The following is a 13,179-nucleotide window of genomic DNA, read 5'->3' on the forward strand; positions in this document are numbered from 1 at the left end:
ACATGCAGTGTAAAATCCTCCCCGTTTCAGATGTTGCCTGATACAAAGGCTGTTGAGAGGAGAAAGTCTCACGCTTCATCTCTTACAGTGCCTCACATCCTGCTTTTTCAATAAATTACCATTCGCCAGCTTATTTAATTCTTTGAATTTTATTCTCTTTCACGTTCTGGTGTGCGTACATGGGCACTAGATGTAGAATATTCAGTGGCATGTGTGTCTGCATCAGGTAATTGGGTGGCGTAGTGTCACTGGGGCTCAGTTTAAAGCCACATGCAGATTCCACAGCGCTACAATCCTACACACTCCGTCACGCAAACTCATACATTTACTCAGCAGGGGTGAAACGATTCCCATACAAAAGAAGCATATGGTTTTCCACCCACAGTTCGGCACGTGTGTTTGAACCACGGTTCATTTCGTGTTTAATGATGCTTCTGAAAATGTAAATACATTTGTATGAGGTGTCAATGTTTAAAGGTAGTTATGGTAATCTGCATAAACTTAGTGAGGAAACGAATGCACAAAACCATGTAAAATTGACTCGACACAAAGATGTGAATACATACGAGTGTGCTTTTTATATAACATGTCTGTGCACTCATGCTCACATAGTAAACACTAATCTGTGACAAACCTCTTTGAAGAGCTCAGATATGCATGTTAACAGTAACAATTCATCCTGCAATTACAGCTTTGAGATGTTTACCAAGTTTATGTATTGTTGCAGATTGTTATTGATTTGCATTAATGAACAAAACCTTAAACCTTAAAGTAAACAAGTCTTAGATGCTAATGATTTTCAAGCAGAATAGTTTCTGAGCTTGTATTGGGTATGTCTCTTGCTTTTAAACATCTCTCTGGTGTGCGATGCTTTGCTCTGTGTCCGCATAAGTCCGCATAAAATTGAAATTGTATGAAAATCTACAGATTCTATGAAATCTATTTTGTACATGCAACTTACTGATCTTATTGTGAATGACTCATCCATGCATGCAGGTTTTATTAAAAAAATAAATAAAAAAAAATACAATGATGCGATCCTTTAGTGAAATGACAGACTTCTCTCTGGTGACGTATGCCGGACTTCTCCAAACATTTAGTCTGCTTAAACCCTGCCTCTTATAATCGACTGCAAGTGCACATTCAGATCTTCCTCCATCTAAACAATAACCGATGGATAGTCCCCACCCTAATTTTTGATAATCAGTTTTACTTGGATGTATGGTAGAAAAAGATCTGTCACTACTTCGTGGACAGAAATTGCTAGGAATGTAAATGTTCTGGTTACTATTGCTCCTAATGTTTCCATTTCCTTAAAGGATTAGTTCACTTTCAAATGAAAATTAGCCCAAGCTTTACTCACCCTCAAGCCATCCTAGGTGTATATGACTTTCTTCTTTCTGATGAACATAATCAGAGAAATATTAATAAATATCCTGACGCATCTGAGCTTTATAATGGCAGTGAACAGGACCAATGAGTATGAGCTGAAGAAAGTGCTTCCATCCACATCCTTCCATCAAAAACGTACTCCACACGGCTCAGGGGTTAATAAAGGCCTTCAGAAGTTTGCTTCCATATGCAAAGTTCGAAGAAAGTGTAAAACTCTTGTTGTTCAAAAAGCTTATGCAACGCCAGTTTACACTTTTTTTCGTAACTTGAATATGGAAGGCAGTCTGGCGGAAGATAATTGCGTATTTGCTGAATGCTGATGGTAAATGAGAAAGGATTATAGTGTTTGCCCTTCTGTTACTAATAATATAAAAGCAAACGCTATAATTTTCATATGCATTTTACTTTTTGTTTAACAGTTCTATCTAGTAACGTATTAAACTGTTAAACAGAGACCATACCAAATTAAGATAGAGAATGGGAGCTCTGTGTGCTCAGACTCTGCCGTTCTCAGAGCCAGTGTTCTCAGCGCAGTCAAAATAAAAGACATTTCAACACATCAGCCAAACAGAAAAACTTATCGGTCGATTTTGATATTTAAAAAATGACTTAACAAACATTTACTGAACACAGAACCATAGGGCTGGGTATTGACACAATTTTCACGATTCGATTCGATATCGATTATTTTGGATGTAGTATTTTAAGTCAAGTCAAGTCACCTTTATTTATATAGCACTTTTTACAATGCAGATTGTATCAAAGCAGCTTTACATTGATAACTGATACATAATTTTTGCTGCACAGCAGCTCTTCAAGAATAGTGTCAATGCAGGCAGATCAAAGCACTGTGGAATAAATGTCAAGAATACTGTTGAATGTCAAATGTCAAGTGTCCCCAACTAAGCAAGCCAAAGGCGACAGCGGCAAGGAACCCAAACTCCAACAGGTGACATCAGGTGGCAAACAAGTGGCAAATAGGTGTTAAAATGGAGGAAAAAAAAAACCTTGGGAGAAACCAGGCTTAGTCGGGGGGCCAGTTCTCCTCTGGCGAACAGTGCTTTGTTACAATCAGGTTGCTATCATAAGTCTGATAGGATCGCAACATTCAAAGTATTTATTTCAGTTCCATCCAGTTGAGGATCGTATTCATCACGCCGGTATGGACGGTCTGTTGAGGAACTGTGCTACTGGCTGTCGTGTTGATGAGGCCTTCACAGTGGATGATCTAGTCGACTCGATCTCTGCTGATACTTCAGGGCTGCGTTGTGGTCGTGTCAAGGCGCAGGTCCTTGGTCTCAGCTGGATACGGCCCGGATCCAGTTGACTACGGTAAACCTCGGGATAAACAGAAAGACTAATATTTGCGTAGATGCCATTCTTTTTCTGATGTAACGAGTACATCTGGTGTTATAGGAAGTGTTCCCGGTTCCGGCTGACCTAATTTATGCAGCCTAATAATCCTTTAATGGATTTGAAAATATAAATTGATAATGTGTTATGTGTATGCCAGGTTAAAGAGATGTGTTTTTAGTCTAGATTTAAACTGACAGAGTGTGTCTGCTTCCTAAACAATGCTAGGAAGACTGTTCCAAAGTTTGGGTGCCAAACAGAAGGATCTACCGCCTGCGGTTGATTTTGATATTCTAGGTATTATCAGCTGGCCTGATAATATTTTATATTACAGTATTTATTATATTTTAGTTACAGTACATGGCAAATTTTCTAGAGGAAAAAAATCTCTCAACTAATGCTGTAAACTACACTTAGTTGTAAGTTTCAGTATTATAACTTTCAGTATAATAATACTGAAAGTTAAATTAACTTATATACAAACACTTAAATTACACTCAACGATGTTTTTGTTATAAATAGTTTAGAATTACATAATCATATTTCTACTCCAATTAGTTTTTTTTTAAATATAAACATTTCAGTCACAGTTGTCATAACTGATTTATTCAAACATGCATTAAATATTGAAGAACATTAAAAATTATAATGAATATGTAACAGTGCATAGCTATATTTAGCAGAATGTTGCTTTCTAGAATGTGACATTGTTTACAAGCCGTTTTATTGACGTCTTTTTCCGAGGTTGAAACACTGAGCGATTATACGAGACATGATATGGATTTGTAAAGTTGTACTGTATATTTTAACATACCTTCAGATGTTTAGTCGTGTTTATTTCGCACTGTAAACTGGTATTAAAGCGGAGGAGATGATGTTCACATGCGCTCCGTACTGCCGCTTCTCTTTAACTGAGGCGCTAAAGCGATCTGTCACGCCACATTAAACAGCGCCAAAACGGTATTTATTTTTTAAATTTCATAATAAGATGGATGTCATTTGAAATCTGAGACTTTGTTTCATATCAAAAGTAATAAAGCACAAAGATTATTGCGATTTATTGGATGGGAGGTGCTATTCTGCTCATTCAACTGAAAAAAGACTAGACTAATCGATTATTGGGATTTAAGAATCGATATCACTTCGTAAAAATGAGAATCGATTAAAATCGAGAAATCAATATTTTTTTTACCCAGCCCTACAGAACCATGGTACAAATGTAACTGTGATGAAGTTAAATCATTACACTCCTATTACTCAGTTAAACTCTTTTATTCACACCCTTCTTGTGTTGGATCCTGGTCGCCATTCACAGAGCATTGGCTAAAACCGTCAGTATTAGCACTGACGTATGTCTTGTAGAGAGAGAGAGAGAGGAAACTGGAGGAAGAGGGCAGTTAACCCTCTCATATCACCATGGTAGCCCATTGGCCTTAACAGCTACATTTCTGCTGTTGCTTAGACAGCATGACAAGTTAACAGAAGACTTGATCTTAATTGGCTCTGCTGAAGGAGCTTTTGTGCGTTTTTGTGTGTGTGTGCGTGAGCGAGCGTGCACGCACCCGTTTAGGGGCCAGTTCATTGATGTTAACTTTTAAAGGGTGGGCGTTATGTGTAGCTGGGAGTTTTCATTGGCTTGGTTATGGTGGATGCTGGTCTTTTTGGGAATAGTTTATTACTTTGATCTCTGCTGGACTACAGGAAGGACACTGTTGCCCAATATGTTTTGTGTTAACTTTGTGATGAGGTCACAGGGGAGGGGGGTTCTGGGAGATTTAGCTCAGCGCAATAATCAAACATCTCTTTGTGCTTTCACTATCTCTGTTGCTTAGTCGTCTTCATGATTAGTTTTAGTCATTTATTTAATTATTTACTTTGTTTTATCGTGGGAAATGAGAATCTTTTTCTATCATTTTGTGAGCAAAGATGGAGTTGGTGATGAAGAAAAATGTAATGTCGCATAGAAATCTTTCACCTAAAGACAATCCCATGGATGTAACATGCAATTTGCAAACTTTGCATGGGAGTTATGCTGGTGAATGAGTCTCAAACCACAGTCAATTATTCACCAATGATGTGGTCCAGTTGACAAATGAGGGAGCTGGTTGATATAAATATCCCATTTAAATGTACTACTTTAGTCATAATGTGAAACTTTGGCCTTAGTGCTACAGAAATCCATTTAAATGTGCAGGTTTGTGCAGGTTCAAGGATATTCAGGGCTCTGTGCCAGGTTTGTTTAGCTTTTCATCATGTGTGGAAATGTGTCCCCCTTCTCACTTCATTTTTGCCAACTTCTAGTTATGTTTCGGAGTACACTTATGAGGGGAAAAAAGTTGTTTTTTCCTTTCGGCTCTTGAGTCTCACCAGAAGAAGAGTAAGACAGAGAGACAAAGGGCTTTCACACATGGCTCAAGCTCAGCTGGTGAGGAGTGTTAGGATGTGTGAGCGTGTGTCTGTTTTTTCTGTGTGTGTGTGTGGAGGGAAAGAAGGAAGGATCAACAGAGATGAGACACAACTGTAAGGACAGCCAAAGAAATTAGCAGCTACTGAGCTGCTTTGTGTTTGGCACATTATGTGAGCGAGGGCTCCTGCTAATTATAATGCTTTTATGCTTCTAAAGAACACCTTTGAAATCTATTGAAGGGGGATAATTGAGACTGGAAATGTGTTACCTGGCAAAGTCAGGTTGAAGGTCATTACTGAAAATATAAAAGGACCTGATGATCCATTTGAGAGCGCATCCTTTGTTCCTAATGTAAAGATGTTGTTTCAACTCTGCTGAAGTGCTTCAAACACCAAATTCAGCATGAACAACAAATTAGAAAAGGACCTGAGGGTGAGCCTTGGGGAACTTCTGACAATTTGAAGGGGTTTTAGTGGGTACTGCTTCCACAAAGCTGATTGGAAAATCCATCAAATGTTTTTTGCTCTCTAAATTGCATTTAAACTCATCTATTGAATCTGCCTTGTTTCTTGATGCTATTTTTTTTTTTTTTTTTTGTGCTTTGAGGCAGTAGTCCATAGTAGTTTTATTCCAAGAGAGAATTTTATGTGGATTTTTTGGGAAATATACTGTGCAGAACAATAAAAAGGCACTTCTGTCCTGACATGGTTTTCTGTCATGGTTAGAATTTGGAGAGTCTATTTAAAAAAAATATGTAATTAATTTGAAGTAGCATAATTATTATTATCGTAATTATAATTATCATGATTATTATTATTATATATTATACGTTATTTTTTTTAAAATCAGTTGCAATGAACGATTCAATGACTTACTCAAAGACTTCTCTTGGTTGATTACTGGATGAATAAGTGCTTTTGAACAAATCTTTTGAATGAGTGATTCAATGACAAATCAATTTTTGAACAGTTACTTATTGGTGTAATGATGTAATATATACAATTTGATACAAATTTAATGTCAAGTTCCTTTCAAAAGATGACTTACTCGTTTTTTTTTTTGTTTTTTTTTTAATTCTATCATAGACATCAGTGATTATATCTGAACTATAAACTCTTATCCCAGTAGTTCTGTAATCATTTGAATTATTGTAAGCAGGGTTTCCCCTGCCATTATATAAGGGGGGCGCCCCGCCCTCCTAACGGCTCGCCCCGCCCCCCTTGAAGGTCAAGTAACTTTGATTTGATTTTCTTTATAGTGCCAGATTACAATTTGTTATTTTATTAAACAAACTAAATAGCCCTTAAGTAATATGTTATTTATCTTATTTCCACGATGGCATGTCTTTTCTGTCTGTCCAATTTGTTGGCCTTAAAATGTCTTAAAAATGCGCATATGTACACCATGGAAACATATGTACACTCGGGGAGCATGCCCCTGTACCCCCCAGCAAACTACATTTTCTGACCTCGGTAATTATGAAACCCTGCGTACGGCCCGGCTTATATTCTATCTACTGAAATCTGAGGTAAACATGTATTTCTACAAATGTGCGCACTTTTGGACTGAAAGTTTGTGTATGCACGGTGATTAAAAAATAAATGGGACCAAACGCGATTGAATCTAAAGGTTTGTGTCTCGTTACTCTATTAATAACTACCGATTGATTTTTGCATTCCTATCAGAAATTAATAATTATTAGTGTCATTGTAAATAGTGGTGCAAATATCTAAGCTATCTAATACTTCAATTCCCAAGGTTAAATTGGCTTCACTGTGGTTTTTAACAAATTTCCACCCCCCCAAAAAAACAAAAAAAACAAAATTCCCCCTCTGGGTTTTTCACAAATCGCACCCTGGATAGATAGATAGATAGATAGATAGATAGATAGATAGATAGATAGATAGATAGATAGATAGATAGATAGATAGATAGATAGATAGATAGATAGATAGAAAGAAAGAAAGAAAGAAAGAAAGAAAGAAAGAAAGAAAGAAAGAAAGAAAGAAAGAAAGAAAGAAAGAAAGAAAGAAAGAAAGAGTTTAATGTACTAGTTTAATGTACCCCCCCCCCCCCCCCCCAAAAAAAAGCTGTAAACCTAGGGGAAACACTGGTAAGACATAAATAATGATACTGTGTGGTTGAAAAGACTTTGTGAAGCTGTTTTATACCTATGCATGAACTGCTCTCTCTGAGTCTCTCTGGGTCAGTGCCATCGCAGATTTGAACGTTCCGCTGTGATTTTATTTGTCAATGGTTTCATAGACACAGCCGAATCTTTGTCATTAAGGAATAAGATTGTGTGGGTGTTTGAATCGCATACAAGATCATATTGCTGCTCTAAAATTTTTATTAAACCTTAAAAACCCCACGGAATGAAAAAGGACAGTGAGAGTCATATGGGAGAGGGTGGTATTAGAACAAGAATGGTTTATTTAAATATACCCTATATATTAACAGTCAGTGAGTTAACTGTTCCTACCCACACAGCTCCCCACCTCTCTCGCCTTAGAGTTTGGAGATGTACTGATTACGGCTGTGGATTTTAGCAGGTTGCGGCCGAATGTTTCTGCTAACTGTGTTGTTCTGATGGATGGCAGGCGGTGGGTCCCAGGCAGGGGGCCCCCCTGCGGGGCCAATGCCCTTTCAAGAGTGACACACACACACAGACACACACACACACACACACACACACACACACACACACAGACTCTGCTGCAGTGGAGGAGAATAAGAATATAACTATATAAGGAATATAAGGATGACAACCGAAAGTCACATTTAGATTGATGCAGTACACTATTCAATTTTTAATGTAGAAAAAATATTTGATTTAATTTAATAATGTTTCTTACATGTTATGTTTTGTTTTACTGGAATGCAAGTGAGTGTTTTGAACTATATATCTATATATCTATTGATCTATCGATCGATCGTTAAAAAGGTTAGGGTTAGGTGAGGTTTTCTTTTTTGTTTTTGTTCAACACATTCAACAGCATTTATTTGAATTAATTATTATTTTTTTTTCCTGTGGTGTAAACTTTAGAGAGTCAGCCATCTAATTGATCACACTGCAGCAGTGTGCAATGGCAAACTGTTAGCACATGCACACACAAACGACTTCCTCATTGTGTCTTAATGAGAGAGAATCTCTCTCTCTCTCTCTCTCTCTCTCTCTCTCTCTCTTTCAGTACAGGAAAAAAAAGGGTTTTTCTTCCACTACAGCCATTTACCTGGACTTCTTTTAGTTACCTGGAAAATGAAGCTGCTATTATATGTACTATATTTAGGTGAGCTGGGTAACGATTCGATGTGCATCATATTTCTAGTTCCATACTAATATGGTATATTGCATAATAATATGGTACTCCAGGGTCTAGCTGGCTGACGAGGTTTGCTTGTGTGTATGTGAATGAGAAAGGTCTAATCTAACTCTCAAAGTTTTATGCTTCATTGTCTCTATTTTCTGGCATCAACTCATCTATTTTAATCAAGCTGATAATTAACTAACTTCATTTATCCTCAGAAGATTGCAGGAAATTAATGTTTGGATGCATGAAATTATGGTGTGTCACGCTGATAAATTTTAACTGTTGTTCTTCAAGTTTAAGTTATATTGTGCCATCTTATTTACCTGCAATACTCAGACGCTTGTTTAATTTAACCATCAAGGCTCAAGTACAGTTATTTTGTGCTGTCTCAAAGGGTTAGTTAACCCAAAACTGAATGTTGTCAGTTACTCACCCTCATGTAATTCAAGATCCAATATTTTCGTTCATCTTCGAAACAAAAAAAAAAGCGAAAACTGATTTAATGCATATTTTTGAGTCATGAACAATGTGTTTAAACAAGTTTCAGTTGTTAAATAACATTTCAAAGTGTTTAAATTCATTTTTTGACTTATGTCAGGCAGTACAAACAAAAAGTTGTATGTATATACTGTAGTTGTACCAACCTACCAGTACTTGAAATTAGCAGTTTTTTTTTTTTTTTTTTTTTTTTAAACCAGTATTTAAGAGATCTACAAAGCTTTTCTCTGTCACAAGGATCAGTTGGGGTTCTCTGGATGATGCATTATCATGTTTACTGTTATTTACCTTTCGTCAATTCGTAATAAAAGAGCCATAATTGCAGTTGTGCCACCCTGACGCTTAAGAATATACAAATTGCTGGACAAAAGTTTTTCAATTATCTCAACAGCTTTGAAACTACTGATATTTATAATTTGTTTATACGAAAAGTTTTTTAATCCTAAAATTATGCCAGGATAATTAGTTTTTGATTTGTTTTTTATTATTATTATTAAGACCCCATTTTAAATGGTGTTCTCAGTCTGTTCATTTGTTCGGACAGTTGCACCACCCGACATTTTGTGGGTTTAAAGGGCATATTGCAGGTTAGAGCTTTAGTGATTCAATTTATAGAAAAATAATGTATGAAATAGATTTTTTTGAAAAAACACTACATAGGCTTCTGGAGTTGTTTTTTGTGAGAAAATTTTACTTCTGCATCTGAAAAATGCCAAATCGGACGTGACGTCACTGAAGGGAACGCGATCAATATAAACTATAGGAAAACAATGGATCGCAATGACAGTTCGGATGCTGAGGAAATTGTAAATGCTTATTTATACTCGTATAACTAATCACAGCCATACAATTAGCCTGCTATGTGGTCAAGAGAGCAGGGACCAGCCAGAATTAGACAGAATAATGGTCAAAAGAGACAAATTGAGCTGTTGTGTGAGGAGAAGCAGTGGAGAACAGGACAGAGACCGGTGTGAGCTTATAGATATAACGTTAGGTAACGACATGTGCTCAGATCACAATATTGTACAGATTATTATCATGAATCAGGCAATAGCAAAGCTATTGGTCATCTAGGAGTAACTGATTACTAATAACAGAAACGAATAAACTTTGATCAAGCGTATGTCACACGCGTTAATATCTGTCCACACTAACGTTACGTGATATAGCCGTTTCTCATCACGACTGATTTGGTAGTTAGCAAATGTAATAATCAAACACAAAACTTAAAATGTGCACCGTAAGTCTTCATCAAGCTGCATCTCTGACGGATCCGTGATCATGTCTCCTGCCGGCGGCCAAACATATAGTGTTAACTTACTGTATGTATTTCATGTTATCTTTTATTAATTAATTCTGTGTTATGAGTTTATTCCGTGCCCATTCACTGATAGTGTGAGGATGTATATGACGCCGTGATTATGTAGTTGTGTGAACTTGCATACATGGCATGCATGAAATTGGAGTATTTACATTACCAGCACATCATTCAAAACTGTTTTGTGTAAGTGTGAGACTGTATGCATGTGTACATAATTTGTATTCATCAGTGTTAAAATTGATTCAAGTAAAAACGGTGAAGAAGCATAGCGTGTGTAAGTTTATTCATTTAATATAGCCTAATCATTTACAGAAGTATTACAATGTTGAACTCATATCACCAGGATGATAATCCTCCAGTCTAAAATGAACGCGTTTTTCGACGCAGATGCAGAAGTGAAGTCCCTTCTCTTCACCTGCACAAAACACACCCCGGCACAGAAGATAGCAGCGTAGTTTTTCTTGTTAGTAAACCTCTGTACTCGATGTCCTGACAGGCTGAAGTTTGTGCAACCTCCACAAACACAATATTTTACCATTACGATGATAAATAGAATACAAAAACTACCGAAAACACACTGATTCACGGCCTCTGTTGCTAAATACCAATATATTCTGCACTGAATCAACACAGAGCTCTGCGAACATCTCCCTGTAGTGACGTAAAATGACGCGACGCTGAAAAAAAAGCGGTTTTTACAGAGACCGTCACTTTATCTACTAAATTAATGGCCTTATGTCTCGCAAAACATTTTTAAACCCTGCAGTACCTTTTTATATGGTATTTTTGTACAAGGTTATATATTCATCTCGAAAAAAATGTTAAACCTGCAATATGCACTTTAAGGTAACAAAACATAAAATAATGTACTAAAATGAATTCAAACTAAATAGGTTTTATAGAATAATAAAGTAAAATATGTCATGAATTTATCAAATTATTATTATTATTATTTTTATGGGGTAACTTGGACACACAAATATGCATTTTATGTCACTGACCCAAATGAAGATTTTTTTTTTTTTTTTTTTTTAATTATTTTTGAAACATGAGAGATTTCTGTCTCTTCATTGAAAATCCATTACACCAAAATTCGGATGCTTCTAAATTTTGCAATGCAATGAATAGAGCAGTTTAAATCAAATAAATCATCTTCTGAGTGATGATCACTTTATATAATAGGCAGATCTAATTTAGGCATTTATCTAATCATTTGTCTAATTTACCATAGTGTTTTTTCTATCTGATGAAAAACCTTTTTCATTCATGTCAAATCAAATGTTGCATCTACTTTCTTGCTTTGAGAAATGAAAGAGAATTATTTATTTTTTATCACCAAATAAAATTACTTTCTCCATATGCAAACTTTGTTTTGAATGTCCTGTTTGATTTGGAAATGTGGGTTGCAATTTAACGTTTCTTATTGATTTTAAATGTGTTTTTTAGATGTCAGCCTAATTGACCCTGAATGTATTTTAGCATTGCATGGGGGGTTTGAATAAGGTCAAGTAAAAGTCTGTTACTCTTTTCCAACACATCTCTTTCATTCTGTGTCTGTGGAGAGAGAAAAAAGAGACTGGATAAAATTAAACCAGAAATAAAAAAAAAGTCTTAGATAAATTTGACCCATCTTCCCGAAGTTTTATCCTCTCTGTAAAAACCTCCCCAAACCCATGCTAAACTCCTCCCTTTTCTATATTAAGCTACTCCCCTTCTGATAGTGTGTAGTTGACACATGCTCCGTGGGAGGAGTTTAAATAAGTCAAAGGTCATGTCATGGTTCTCGTTTCCTCACAAGAAGCTCAGGTCTGTGGGGAGAGTCTGCTGGGTGGGGCCGTACTTCATGTTTCTCTTTCAAGTCGCAACTGAAAGAGAATTTCAGCGCAGAAACGCTGTGTGTTTTCTCTCCCTTGCTCTCTCTCTCCCCTCCCCTCATTAATTCATTAATTATTTTGGCTGGGTAACGGTTGCAGTAATGAATTCCTCGAGGGCTGAATCTCCTTGCCTGGCACCCGCCTCGTATGTGCTAGCCGATCAGATCTCGGTTGCTGTCTGACACTGCTGTAAACTAATCGTGATTTAACCAAGTTTGTTCCATTGCTTGACTCAGATGCTGAACCCCAGATTTACTGTGTTATTGTTTTAGTTCCTTTTAGATTTAGCATGTCCCGTTATCTGTGTTGCCTCAAAAGAAACATGTAAGTTGCACTCTGAAGGCTATTATTCAGAGAAAGCAGCATTATTTTGTAATTTGTGTGTCTAGGAGCATGCAAAGATGCAAACTGTTGACAGGGGAACTATACATCTTTTTATGCAGACTTGGGTGTGAATTCATTTAGAAACCTGCATTCACACCAATCAAACAAACTATACTCTTGACATCAAATGGACTTTGTTTATCGTGGAGCATTGTGCTATACGTCAGTCAGGGCTCGACAGTGCTAGCATTTCACTCACATTTGCGACTAAAAATAGATGTGTGAGAACTTTAAAATGTTTTTAGGAGCAAATAAAAAGTAGGTCCCTGTGGGTCCTTAAGTCTTAAATTCAGTTTTGTTTTGAATTTAAGGTCATAAAGTATCTTAAATACTATATACAGAAGTATAACAAAAGTTAATTATCATTTTAAGAAATCTTAAATTTGGGTCCAGAAAAATTGGATTCGTGTTATGGCTTAATGTGATTATTGAACATCAAAAAACTAGTATTTAATGAAATAAATTTGAGCACTGCACATTTCAAAGTAAAAATGTGATGCTGTTGCACATTCTAGAGGCTTGCTGTGTTTACATAATGGTGTTTATATTGAAATATGTTTTAGATGGTTGTAAAAGTGCATATGTTATTTGTCATCTATTTGAACAAGCAGCTAGAAGTTGTCAAAACATTTAGAAATA

The 13,179-nt window shown here is 36.3% G+C and overlaps 1 protein-coding gene across 3 annotated transcripts in view; it reads left to right on the forward strand.

The window, feature by feature from the left end:
- The window catches only part of LOC125278603 (speckle type BTB/POZ protein), a 94,794-nt gene that overhangs the window by 34,091 nt on the left and 47,524 nt on the right, over window positions 1–13,179 (forward strand). The gene's annotated exons all lie outside the window — the stretch shown is intronic.

The sequence above is a fragment of the Megalobrama amblycephala genome, linkage group LG1 (genome assembly GCF_018812025.1).
Source record: "Megalobrama amblycephala isolate DHTTF-2021 linkage group LG1, ASM1881202v1, whole genome shotgun sequence".
In the NCBI taxonomy this organism is placed as follows: Eukaryota; Metazoa; Chordata; class Actinopteri; order Cypriniformes; family Xenocyprididae; genus Megalobrama; species Megalobrama amblycephala.